At 43.5% G+C, this 14364-nt stretch overlaps 1 long non-coding RNA gene across 1 annotated transcript; it reads right to left on the bottom strand.

The window, feature by feature from the left end:
- Nucleotides 1-9895: 9895 nt before the first annotated feature.
- On the bottom strand, nt 9896-12404 carry LOC115165944 (uncharacterized). Its single transcript, XR_003870253.1, has 4 exons — nt 12139-12404; nt 11515-11680; nt 11239-11411; nt 9896-10940 (listed from the first exon to the last, which is right to left on the bottom strand). It is a non-coding gene; the product is annotated as an uncharacterized LOC115165944 (long non-coding RNA).
- Nucleotides 12405-14364: the final 1960 nt, after the last annotated feature.

Below are 14364 nucleotides of genomic sequence, written 5' to 3'. Positions count from 1 at the left end.
ACCTCTCTCCCTCTCCTACCGCTCCCTCACCCCTCACCTCTCTCCCTCTCCTACCACTTCCTCACCCCTCACCTCTCTCCCTCTCCTACCACTTCCTCACCCCTCACCACTCTCCCTCTCCTACCACTCCTTCACCCCTCACCACTCACCACTCTCCCTCTCCTACCACTCCCTCACCCCTTACCACTCTCCCTGTCCTACCACTCCCTCACTACTCACCCTCTCCTACCACTCCCTCACCCCACACCACTCTCCCTCTCCTACCACAACCCTCACTCCACACCACTTTCCCTCTCCTACCACTCCCTCACCCCTCACCACTCTCCCTCTCCTACCACAACCCTCACTCCTCACCACTCTCCCTCTCCTACCACTCCCTCACTCCTCACCACTCTCTTCCTCTCCTACCACAACCCTCACTCCTCACCACTCTTCCTCTCCTACCACTCCCTCACTCCTCACCACTCTCCCTCTCCTACCACTCCCTCACTCCTCACCACTCTCTTCCTCTCCTACCACTCCCTCACCCCACACCACTCTCCCTCTCCTACCACAACCCTGACTCCACACCACTTTCCCTATCCTACCACTCCCTCACCCCTCACCACTCTCCCTCTCCTACCACAACCCTCACTCCTCACCACTCTCCCTCTCCTACCACTCCCTCACTCCTCACCACTCTCTTCCTCTCCTACCACAACCCTCACTCCTCACCACTCTCCCTCTCCTACCACTCCCTCACTCCTCACCACTCTCTTCCTCTCCTACCACTACCTCACCTCTCACCACTCCTCACCCCTTGCCACTCTCCCACTCCTACCACTCCCTCACTCCTCACCCTCTCCCTCTCCTACCACTCCCTCACCACTCTCTCCCTCTCCTACCACTCCCTCACTCCTCACCTCTCTCCCTCTCCTACCACAACCCTCACTCCTCACCGCTCTCCCTCTCCTACCACTCCCTCACCACTCTCTCCCTCTCCTACCACTCCCTCACCACTCTCTCCCTCTCCTACCACTCCCTCACCCCTCACCTCTCTCCCTCTCCTACCACTCCCTCACCGCTCAACTCTCTCCCTCTCCTACCACAACCCTCACCCCTCACCACTCTCTCCCTCTCCTACCACTCCCTCACCCCTCACCTCTCTCCCTCTCCTACCACTCCCTCACCGCTCAACTCTCTCCCTCTCCTACCACAACCCTCACCCCTCACCTCTCTCCCTCCCTCTCCTACCACAACCCTCACCCTTCACCTCTCTCCCTCTCCTACCACAACCCTCACTCCTCACCACTCTCCCTCTCCTACCACTCCCTCACCACTCTCTCCCTCTCCTACCACTCCCTCACCCCTCACCACTCTCCCTCTCCTACCACTCCATCACCCCTCACCACTCTCCCTCTCCTACCACAACCCTCACTGCTCACCACTCTCCCTCTTCTACCACTCCCTCACCGCTCACCACTCTCCCTCTCCTACCACAACCCTCACTCCTCACCACTCTCCCTCTTCTACCACTCCTACCATGGTGAGGGGATCAAGCCTACCACTGTCGTGTGATCTGCAATCTAAAAGGGACACATTTTGGCAATGAGGCCCTTAATCTACTTCCCCAGAGTGCGATGAACTCATGGATGCCATTTTTATGTCTCTGCATGCAGTTTGAAGGAAGTTGCTAACTAGTACTAACACAATTGTTAACTAGCGTTAGTGAAATGACTGGAAGTCTATGGGTATCTGCTAGCATGCTAAAAATGGTATCCATGAGTTCATCTGTTTCTGGGAAAGTGGATGAAGGGCCTCATTGCCAAAATCCTGAAGTATCCCTTTAGTGATAGTGTTGGAGTCATGTGTGGCCACGCAGTTGTGGGTGAACAGAGAGTACAGGAGGGGACTAAGCACGCACCCTTGAGGGGCTCCCGTGTTGATGGTCAGCGTAGCAGATTTGTAGTTACCCTCACCACCTGGGGGTGGCCTCTCAGGAAGTCCAGGATCCAGTTGCAGAGGGAGATGTTCAGTCCCAGGGTTCTTAGCTTAGTGATGAGCTTGGAGGGTACTATGGTGTTGAATGCTGGGGTCAATGAACAGCATTCTCACATACTGTAGGTTTTCCTCTTGTCCAGGTGGGAAAGGGCAGTGTGGAGTGCAATAGATATCATCTGTGGATCTGTTGGGGGTGGTATGAGAATTGGAGTGGGTCCATGGGGGTCTGGGTTGATGGTGTTGATGCGATGACTAGCCTTTCAAAGCATTTAATGGATACAGATGTGAGTGCTATGGGCTGATAGTCATTTAGACAGGTTACCTTGGCGTTCTTGGGCACAGGGACTATGATGATCTGCTTGAAACATGTAGGTATTACAGACTGGGTCAGGGAGAGGTTGAAAATGTCAGTGAATACACTTGCCAGCTGGTCAGCGCATGCTCTGAATACGCATCCTGGTAATCCGTTTGGCCTTGTGAATGTTAACCTGTTTAAAGGTCTTATTCACATAGGCTATGGAGAGAGTGATCACACAGTCGCCTGGAACAGCTGGTGCTCTCATGCATGGTTTATTGTTGCTTGCCTAGAAGGCATTAAGCTTGTCTGGTAAGCTCGCTTCACTGGTTAGCTCTCAACTGGGTTTCCTTTTGTAATCTGTGATTGCAAGCCTGCCACATCTGACGAGCATCAGAGTAGGATTCGATCTAAGTCCTGTATTGATGCTTTGCCTGTTTGATGGTTCGTAGTGGGACTTTTTACAAGGGTACGGATAAGTGTCTCGCTCCTTGAAAGCGGCAGCTCTAGCCTTTAGCTCAGTGCAGATGTTTCCTGTAATCCATGGCTTCTGGTTGGGATCTGTATGTACGGCCACTGTGGGGACAAAGTGATCGATGCACTTATAATCAAGCCAGTAACTGATGTGGTAAACCCCTCAATGCCATCGGATGAATCCCAGAACATATTTCAGTCTGTGCTAGCGAACTAGTCATGCAGCTTAGTATCCACTTCATCGGACCACTTCCATATTGAGCATGTCACTTGTACTTCCTGTTTGAGTTTTTGCTTGTAAGCAGGAATCAGGAGGATAGAGTTATGGTCAGATTTGCCAAATGGAGGGCGAGGGAGAGCTTTGTATGGGTTTCTGTGTGTGGCGTAAAGGTGATGTAGAGTTTTTTTGCCTATTGTTGTACAGGTGAAATGCTGGTAGAAATTTGGTCAAATTGATTTCAGTTTCCCTGCATTAAAATCACCGGCCACTAGGAGCGCCACCTCTGGATGAGCATTTTCGTGTTTGCTTTTGGCTCTATGCAGCTCGTTGAGTGGGTTCTTAGTGACAGCATCACTTTTTGGTGGTAAATAGACAGCTACGAAAAATACAGATGAAAACTATCTTGGTAAATATTATGGTCTACAACTATTACAGTTCTTCAGGTTCCGTTAATAGGTTAGTCTCGAATGGAGCTCGTCCAGTTTCTTCTCCAGTGATTGTACGTTCGCCAATAGAATGGAGGGTAGATGCAGTTTATGTACTCGCCCACATAGTTTTGTCAGGGTGCCCGCACGTCAGCCTCTTTTACGATGCCTTTTCTTCCTGAGTCTCAAGGATTAGGGATTACCCCCTAACCACTCACCCCTCTCCTACCACCCCTTCACTCACCCCTCTCCTACCACCCCTTCACTCACCACTCACCCCTCTCCTACCACCCCTTCACTCACTACTCACCCCTCTCCTACCACCCCTTCACTCACCACTCACCCCTCACCTACAACCCCCTCACCACCCACCCCTCTCTTACCACCCCCTCACCACTCACCCCTCTCTCACCACCCCCTCACCACTCACCACTCTCCCACTCCTGCCCCCCTCTCACCACTCTCCCTCATCTACCACCCTCTCACCCCTCACTCCTTTACATTGAATAAACCCCTGGCACCTGCTGCAGCTGGCCCTGTACTGACGGACGCCCGGCCTTTGTTAGGTTAAGAGCGGCGGGCGCAAGCACGGCTGTCTCAGGGAGGGAGAATGCGGTGTCCTGTGAGCTGGTGGCAGGAGGTTACTTGGCACTAGGCATGAACCTGCCTGCCCTCATGCTTTGCAGCATATTTAGGGTGTTACACTAACCAGGGTCATCTTTCACCAGATCCCAGGGCCCCTGTCACACAGAAACACGGCCAATGTAAACTCACACTGCGGTGCACGCTATGGCATTTGACTCCTAAACAATCCAAGCTGCAATTTTCTTCACACTGAAAAGCCTTTAGAGAAATTCAGCCTTCACATTATATTACATTAGTGGGCACATTCATACCAATGTTGCCTAATCTAAATGTTGATTTTACTATTTTAAATTCAACAGTTTTGATTTCCCTGCACATTCCATAGCAACCTGATAGCAACCCATGTGTCTTCAGAATGTGATTTTCAACCTCGCAATTCAACTGGTACAGTAAGTAAGTATATATACAGTGCATTCGGGAAGTATTCAGACCCCTTCCCCTTTTCTACATTTTGTTATGTTACAGCCGTATTCGAAAATGGATTAAATAAAAAATAAAAAATTCATCAGTCTACACACAATACCCCATAATGACAATGTGAAAACAGGTTTTTAGACATTTTTACATAAGTATTCAGACCCTCGAAATTGAGCACAGGTGCATCCAGTTTCCATTGATCATCCTTGAGATGTTTCTACAACTTGATTGGAGTCCAGCTGTGGTAAATTCAATTGATTGGACATTTACATTTACATTTTAGTCATTTAGCAGACGCTCTTATCCAGAGCGACTTACAGTAGTGAATGCATACATTTCATTATAAAAAAATTCGTACTGGTGACCAAATACAGCACAATCTCACATCGTTTCCCAGCAGCCAAATTCCACAAACACAAAACTGGAACAACTTCATTTGGAAAGGCACACACCTGTCTATATGTGGTCCCGCAGTTGACAGTGCATGTCAGAGCAAAAACCAAGCCATGAGGTTGAAGGAATTCTCCGTAGAGCTCAGAGACTCAGGATTGTGTCGAGGTAGAGATCTGGGGAAGGGTACCAAAGCATTTATGCAGTAAAAGGCACATGACTGCCCGCTTTGACTTTTCCAAAAGGCACCTAAAGGACTCTTTGGTTCTTTAGATTCTTTTGTCTGATGAAACCAAGATTGAACGCTTTGGCCTGAATGCCAAGCGTCACGTCTGGAGGAAACATGGCACCATCCCTACGGTGAAGTATGGTGGTGGCAGCATCATGCTTTGGGGGTATTTTTCAGTAGCAGGGACTGAGAGACCAGTCAGAATCGATGGAAAGATGAACAGAGAAATGTACAGAGAGATCCGTGATGAAAACTTGCTTCAGAGCACTCAGGACCTCAGACTGGGGTGGCTTCTGAATGTCCTTGAGTGGCCCAGCCAGAGCCCGGACTTGAACCCCATCTAACATCTCTGGAGAGACCTGGAAATAGCTGTGCAGGGACGCTCCCCATCCAACCTGACAGAGCTTGAGAGGATCTGCAGAGAAGAATAGGAGAAACTCCCAAAATACAGGTGTGCCAAGCTTGTAGCGTCATACCCAAGAAGAGTCAAGGCTGTAAAAGGTGCTTTAACAAAGTATTGAGTAAAGTGTCTGAATACTTATGTAAATGTATATTTAATTTAAAAATATATATATATTTGCTGAAATTTCTTAAAACCTGTATTTGCTTTGTAATTATGGGGTATTGTGTGTAGATTGATGAGGGGAAAAAACAATTTAACCAATTTTAGAATAAGGCTGTAACATAACAAAATGTGGAAAAAGTCAAGGGCTCTGAATACTTTCTGAATGCACTGTATATTACATGCAAGAACATGAATCTTTGTGGCAAACAAGTTATTGCGGTGTCACTTCCAGGAAACAACAGAGATGGATCATGTCTTTTAATCAATGACAAGTCCCTCAAATGGTATAGGGTTTAATCTGGTATTGATGACACTATGCCAATATATGCGTTCCGATACATTTTATCCAAATGGTTGTCATGTTTGTAGTACTACACAGCATATATAAAACATGTGTGAAAAAAAAAGTAATCATGTAAAATGACTGGCCAGCTCATTTATGCTCTATAATAATTGGATTCTAATGGAGACAAGGCGTTGCAAAAATGTAAAGCTTGTTAAGCCAGTCTTTTCCATTTGTCATCTGAACACGACATAACAGTACAAACCATTTGGTCATTCAATACTTTGTCAGATTCCTCAACCATTAGACAACACATATAAACTTACTTTACAGCATGCCACTGATCAATGACCGAACCAAGCAAAAGTTGTAATAGGCAGCAAATGAGGAGTCTGGTCAGGGATATAGTGTAGACATTACTGTAAGTAAGTAGCCTTGCTCGAGCCTTGGCTTGTGCGAGCTGGAATGGCTCATGTGAGCAGGAGCCTATCTCCTGTTTCTGTAGCGCGAGGCAGTTTGATGTAGAAGTACAAACACTGAACAGAACGCTAGTCTATCGCATGGCCCCAATTCATTTCCTTACTGTAATACTTAATACATTGATATCTGAATACCCCATCACTAAAATATGCATATATTCTTAATTACTTAGTAAACAGTATCTCCTATGATGCCTGTTTGGATGAGCAGGGCAGAATCCTAAAAAATGGCAACCATTTTTGATTATTATTACTCTAATGTCAATATCAAGCTCATGTGAATATGGTAGAAGTCTGTCTGTCATATGATTTGTTACTGCCATGTGTGTGGAAACAAAGGAGAGCTTACATTAAGATGTCATGTGTTGTCCATTGGAATTACATCATTCTCCAGGGTCCCACTGAGCATTCAGTCCAACAGATGCTTTAGATGTACAGTAACACCAGCAGGCCAAGATAGGGAAGATAGGGCCATCTTAATGGAACCATCCACTGGGGAGCAATACCTATTAATACATCTCCGCTGTTATGGAAAATCACCACAACTGGGCCTTTCTCACAGCTACAGGCTGCCCCATTACACCAATCAAAAGGCACGTGTGTGATGAGGTAAAGAAACATTGGGATTTCACAGCAGTTCGCTCCACCAACCTCGATCCACGGCAAACAAAGCTGTCTGTGAAAACCACAGCAAATGGCCACGGCGGGCTAGTGATGTCAGAGCTGTTGTTTTGAATATCTAGTAGATGAGGTTATGAACGTTTGTCTAAGGTTCCAAGATTAGGTGGTTGACAGTGCCGCTGTCAGTTCTAGAAATGTAAAGTCAAAAGATTAATTGTCATCAAATTCAGGAAAATAAATAGTTTTAAAATAGCTTTATTCACAAGTTGAATTATTCAATTCACTCTTGTTATTCAATTCACTTCCAGACTCTAAATTTACTCTAATCCCCCCCCAAAAAGTTTTATATAACACACTGTTGATTTTAGAGCCGTCAAAACTAGCATTTACTATCAACAACGTAGTGATAAAGCATTTTATCATGACTATGGCCTCAGTGCTGGTAGACAAAGCATTCAATGTAAAGAGATACCCTCCAAACTGTTGATATCTTTAAGAGCATGATTACGCAATCAAAAAAGTCAAATTGAGATCCCATGCCAAGATACATAAGTAACAGGGATTGCTGTAAGATAAATTCCTCTTTGTATTATGGAGACAAAATCAAGCCCAGAGTGAACATTTTATCCCCTCTCTTAAATATTGGTATGTACTCTGTTCTATTTATGTCTCCATCCCTGCAGCCTTTTTAATCCTGCATCCCTACCCTTACAAGAGCCCCCTAGTAGAGTGGGAGGCTGGGTGTGAGGTTTACATATAACACTCGGACCACAACTTACAAATTAGTCCCGCTGGGTGTGTCCTCAGTCCTGGGACTGCAATTGTCCCTGAATAACTCCTGGCAACACATAAAGCTCTCTGAAGGTTGACATTCATGGTCACGGGATGCTGCTGTACTGTATGTTTCTCCCACGAAGGGACATTTTAACAGTCTTCTCATAAGAAACAGCATATTTGGTCATGGAAATATTTTTTTGTTGGTGTAACAGGCTGCGTGTCACATAATTATTTTAGTTTGCCTGAGAGAATGTGATGTGATGGTAAATGGCTTTTATGCTGAATATCAAACTATAGATGTTTAAAAACATACAGTTTAATACACAACACAAAAGCAATCTCCTTTGTCTCGAGCAACTGATCCTGTTTGCAGTCAGTGTACACAGTAGATAACAATATAAGTCTAACACAGATTAATTTGTTGTTCTTTTTCACAGTATTGTTAAATTGTATTTATTTAACCTTTATTTAACTAGACAAGTCAGTTAAGAACAAATTCTTATTTACAATTATGGTCTACACTGACCAAACGGATGACGCTGGGCCAATTGTACACCGCCCTGTGGGACTCCCAATCACAGCTGGTTATGACACAGCCTGGATTCAAACCAAGGTGTCTGTAGTGACACCTCTAGCACTGAGATAGAGTGCCATAGACCGCTGTGCCACTTAGGAGTCCTCAGGAGCCCAGGTTAAAGGTCCAATGCAGCCGTTTTTATCTCAATATCAAATCATTTCTGGGTAACAATTAATTAATTACCTTACTGTGATTGTTTTCAACTAAGAGAGTCTAAAAGAAGCAAAAATTTATTCTTAGCAAAGAGCAATTTCTTAAGCAAAAATGTTGCTCGGGCTGTCTGGGAGTGGTCTGAGTGGGGAGGGGAAAACTGAAAACTAGTTGTTATTGGCAGAGGGGTTGGGAACTCTATGTTATTTAAGTGATAGTGACAGAGAAGCCGGTGTTTTGAAGATAGATTGGCACGGGTGTTGTTAGGGGTGTTAGGGCTTTCATTAAAAACAATATTTTGATGAATTTATTCATACTATTTCCTCCACAAGATATAGTCCCGACACAAATCTAGCTCGTCAAGTTTGGCTAACACAGTCACATCAAACAGTGCAGCCAGAATAACAGCAAAGTAGCTGCATTTGCATTTGTTTAAGCTGTTTTCTAGTGATTGTTTTGGGACACATCCATAACAATAAGCTAATGATGTGCGATTTCACCTGGCATAGAACATTTGCCCTCTCGTCAGGACACTGTTGTTCAGAAGAGATAGCCAACTACACAGCTAACACAATCACTTCAAGCTGAAGTTGGAATGACAGCAAACTAGCTGCATTTTGTGTTTTTCTATTGAAATTTCTTTGTATATATCCATAAAAATGATGCTGATTCATGATTTCGACTGGCTGAGTAAAGCTGCCAGCCTGTCTGTCTCGTCCCGACTCCCGACACGTTCATTACCACATAGGACAGCTGGAGATTGAATTTCAATCAAAGTTGCAAATGTCCGAGAGACAGCAAAGTTATTACTGTTATGCTGTTGAAAACCAATGCTAGTCTAAAAGAAATGGGAGATAATGTCTAAATGCTTTTCATAGTGTAGATCAAGTTTATAAATTGCCTGGCTGAGCTGATGGGACAATGGATTGCTCAGTCAGATGGAACAGAGTAAATAGGCATTTCAACATCATAGATTTAGCCGGTGGTAACTTGTGGAATAGACACAGGCTGGAATGCGGTTTTAACCAATCAGCATCCAGGATTAGACCCACCCGTTGTGTAATGATGTCACCATGCAGGCCAAAACTCCATCCCAGCAAAACAGGCAGAAATTTCAGGCAGCTCTTACACTAAAAGGGCATTATCATAATTTTCACAATTTCACAGTATTGCTCCAAACTCATAGCGTGAAAATGTATATAAAACACAGGAAAATCACATTTTTGATTGCACTGCACTGCATACTGTATGTGCATAGACCATGTAACCTTCACTGTTTTTACTTCTCTAAATTGTAATATTGTTAGGCATTGTAAACCTTCAAAATATGCAGACCAGCATTTAAAAAAAACATTACCATAATTTGAATCATTTCATAATGTAAAATGTTGTATTAACACGACAGCATCAATAAAGCCAATAATTCTCCTTACAAAAAACATTACTGATAGCACAGTACGTTATTAAAGCAGTATATTTTCATTTTCTTCAAAAGCGAATTACATAATAAAACAAATCTGACACTGTACATCAAATAATCATTGGAAGTATTCTTAATTGTAATTCATTTTATACCTCTCATCATCATCTCAATTTTGTTTCATTTTTCACATTTAAGTTAGTTTTCTAATTTACACTGATTGTTTTCCCCACTATTGACAATATTCTTAAAATTCCAAATACCAAATCCCAAACATGATTTCATAGAGAAAATTAAACACTAAACAAACATGTTTAAACAAATAAAACACATAGCTATGAGATAAACCCTGTGAACTACTACTTTCATATTTTATAAACCTTAAAATCTAATCAATTCAAAAGGTAAAAAATCTAACATAGAAATGATTATTGGTGTAAAATCTGAATAAGAACTTTCATAAACACATAAATACTGAAAAGTTGAAGAGAAGAATAAAAACAACGTAATTTCATTGCACAATGTTATTGCAATTACAAATAAAAATGTTTCAAATGTTGCATTTAGAAATGGTAAAAGTAGTAAAAAAAATGTAGATAAAAGTCATTGAAAAACAGCTGTTGGCTATGAGCTTTGACGCATAAAAAGCAATTCATAATTTTCACATGCCGTTCTTTATGGAAGGAACTACCACATAGCAAGATCATGTTTCATTAATACATGTGTTGTTGTAAGACAGACACCATTGATTCTGTTCTGTGTCAATCAGTTCTGCTTTACAGGCCATGGCACAACAAACTAATCAAAACATGTCAAATGAATCAAAACATTTGAAACAATATCAAATGTTAGAGACAAAAAAAGACTCAAGTAATTCTAATAATTGTATCTTCATATATGAAAAAGAAACAACAATATTATAAGTGGACCGAGGAAAAGGGAACGTGAGGTTCTTATGCAGATATCCAGATTTTTGACGCCAACTTTGGGATCCTAAAAAGAGATGTCACAAGACATTTGCAATGGCAAGTTTAATGAATACAAAATATTCTAAAGAATTTTATGCTATAACATGTTTTCTCTATTTTGTAAAAATGAATAAACCATACCGTACTAATTTTACATGACATGAAAAAAGTGCCAAATTGCTAGCTAATTACTATATACGAAAAACGTGTATTTCTCAAATGCATGAAAACGATGCAAAGCGCCAATGTAAAAACATAATCAAAACACCCCCTCTCATACTTCTGTTTGACAACAGATCATGTCAAGCCTCCATGTTGCTCACCCCTATAGCCTCCAGGTCACCCTCCTCATCATCATGGATATCCAGGTCCTTCGGTTTGGGTCTCTCAATGACTTCTGCAACCTCCTCTCTGGTCTCCTCAGCTGGCGTGGTCATCGACACCACATCATCGTAGCTCTCCTGTGGATCTTCCTCCACCTCGTAGGTAACATGTCCTGCAAAACATTTAGTTCAGAGCAGCACATAAAGAAACAACACATTAATGTATGTACTGTATATACACTGTATGTATGGAACTGAGCTGGGACTTTATCTTACTGTGGTTAGCAGCAGCTCCTGCCCCTGGGCTTCAGGCTACTGGTTCCATATCTTCCACTGGATAAGGGTTGAGCTGGGACGCTCTCCTTCTCAGCAATGTCATTGTAGGACAGGGAAGACACACGGCATTGCTGGCAATTTTCTTTGTCTCCACCACTCTCTGATCCTGTTGGAACGACAGTACAGAGAACGATGTGATGGTACAGTACAGCAAGACTGCACTGTACAGTGGCCGGGCTGGTCTAGCAGTAATGCCGCAGCCTCCAGCACACGTCTATGGTGTCAGCATGAGTTTGAATCCAGCCTACTACCCTTTGACACAAATTCTCTTTGTCTTTCCCCACTATCATCCACTATCTGTTCAATTAAGTCTGAAAATACCTTTAAAAAAAGTGCACTGCACCGACAATTCTTCACTTCTTATCATTACAATAGTACTCCTTTCTGTCATCTATCTATCTTTTGACATGGTGCTCTCTCTGCTACACTAAGCAGTGAATATAAATACTATATCATGTTTAATTGATATATATATATTGAGTTTTCTCAATAAAAATGTTGATCATTTTAATGGGTGACATGCATGTTTGTGGTGTTGTTTTAACAAAAAAGGATTGCACTCACTATGTTTTTCCAAGTCTCTCATTTCCGTTGGTCTGAACATTTCATTTCCATTGGTCTCAACATCCTCATAGTCTCCACTCTCAAAAGCAGACTCTTTTCTCACTGAGAATCTTGCTGGATCCAAAATAGGACTCTAATCAAAACCTTCTCAGTGTCTCTCGAATGCACACATATTACGAAAACATGAGTTTTTGTTTTCACATATTACTTAACATTTCATTCAATGCCACAGGACGCTACTATTGCTGTCAAAGTGTTCACTGACTGCCCTCTGGTGGCGGCTCAATTGTACAGACGCATTTGTCATGTGTTTAGGATCTACAGGGTTTACCACTTTAGGGTCATTTTATTTACAAAAAACGCTGTTGCGACATAGACATAGATAATCGCAAGTGTTTACAAAAGTGTCCTTCGATTTGGCTATTGTACTTTAGTGAATTAAGTCCCTACAGCATTATTTGTAGGTGTTGAAATGACATAAGTGCACTTACACTTGACCCTGTTTACAAAGTGTCCTCGCAGTAAGAGAAAGAGAGCAACGACCACGAGCTGAAATGAACAGAGACAACACCCCAAGGGACAGACAAACAATCAAGTTGATGTGATGGGGATCTGAGCAATGGGCTGTTTGACTAGATAACCAGCAATCATATTCAATTATTGGGGAGAAATACACTATATATACAAAAGTATGTGGATTAGTGGATTCGGCTATTTCAGTCACACTAGTTCCTGACAGGTGTACAAAATCGAGTACACGTCCATGCAATCTCTCTAGACAAACATTGGCAGTAGAATTGCCTTACCAAAGAGCTCAGTGACTTTCAACGTGGCACCGTCATAGGATGCCACCTTTCCAACAAGTCAGTTTGTCAAATTTCTACCCTGCTAGAGCTGCCCCGGTCAACTGTAAGTGCTATTATTGTGAAGTGGAAACATCTAGGAGCAAAAACGGCTAAGCCTCGAAGTGGTAGGTCACACAAGCTCACAGAACGGGACCGCCTAGTGCTGAAGCGCGTAAAAAAATCGTCTGTCCTCGGATTGAACACTCACTATCGAGTTCGAAACTGCCTCGAGAAGCGATGTCAGCACAATAACTATTCCTCAGGAGCTTCATGAAATGTGTTTCCATGGCCGAGCAGCCGCACACAGACCGAAGATCACCATGTGCAATGACAAGCGTTGGCTGAAGTGGTGTAAAGCTCGCCGCCATTGGACTCTGGAGCAGTGGAAACGTGTTCTCTGGAGTGATGGATTATGCTCCACCATCTGGCAGTCCAATAGACGAATCCAGGTTTGATGGATGCCAGGAGGACGCTACCTGCCTGAATGCATAATGCCAACTGTAAAGTTTGGTGGAGGAGGTATATTGGTCTGGGGCTGTTTTTCATGGTTTAGGCTAGGCCCCTTAGTTCCAGTGAAGGGAAATCTTAAACACTCTCTGGACACTGTGTTAACAAACCTCCAAACAAGCTTCAATGCCATACAACACTCCTTCCGTGGCCTCCAACTGCTCTTAAACGCTAGTAAAACTAAATGCATGCTCTTCAACCGATCACTGCCAGCACCCACCCGCCCGGCAAGCATCACTACTCTGGACGGTTCTGACTTAGAATATGTAGACAACTACAAATACCTATATGTCTGGCTAGACTGTAAACTCTCCTTCCAGACTCACATCAAACATCTCCAATCCAAAATTAAATCTAGAATCGGCTTCCTATTTCGCAAAACAAAGCCTCCTTCACTCACGCTGCCAAACATACCCTCGTAAAACTGACTATTCTTCCGATCCTCGACTTTGGCGATGTCATTTATAAAATAGCCTCCAACACTCTACTCAGCAAACTGGATGCAGTCTATCACAGTGCCATCCGTTTTGTCACCAGGCCCCATATACCACCCACCACTGTGACCTGTATGCTCTTGTCGGCTGGCCCTCGCTACATATTCGTCGCCAGACCCACTGGCTCCAGGTCATCTATAAGTCATTGCTAGGTAAAGCTCCACCTTATCTCAGCTCACTGGTCGCCATAACAACACCCACCCGTAGCACGCGCTCCAGCAGGTATATCTCACTGGTCACCCCCAAAGCCAACACCTACTTTGGCCGCCTTTCCTTCCAGTTCTCTGCTGCCATTGACTGGAACGAATTGCAAAAATCGCTGAAGTTGGAGACTTATATCTCCCTCACTAACTTTAAGCATCAGCTATCTGAGCAACTTA

The sequence above is a fragment of the Salmo trutta genome, chromosome 28 (genome assembly GCF_901001165.1).
Source record: "Salmo trutta chromosome 28, fSalTru1.1, whole genome shotgun sequence".
Classification (NCBI taxonomy): Eukaryota; Metazoa; Chordata; class Actinopteri; order Salmoniformes; family Salmonidae; genus Salmo; species Salmo trutta.
The sequence above is the reverse complement of the archived record's forward strand: the minus strand, read 5'-3'. Positions and strand labels throughout refer to the sequence as shown.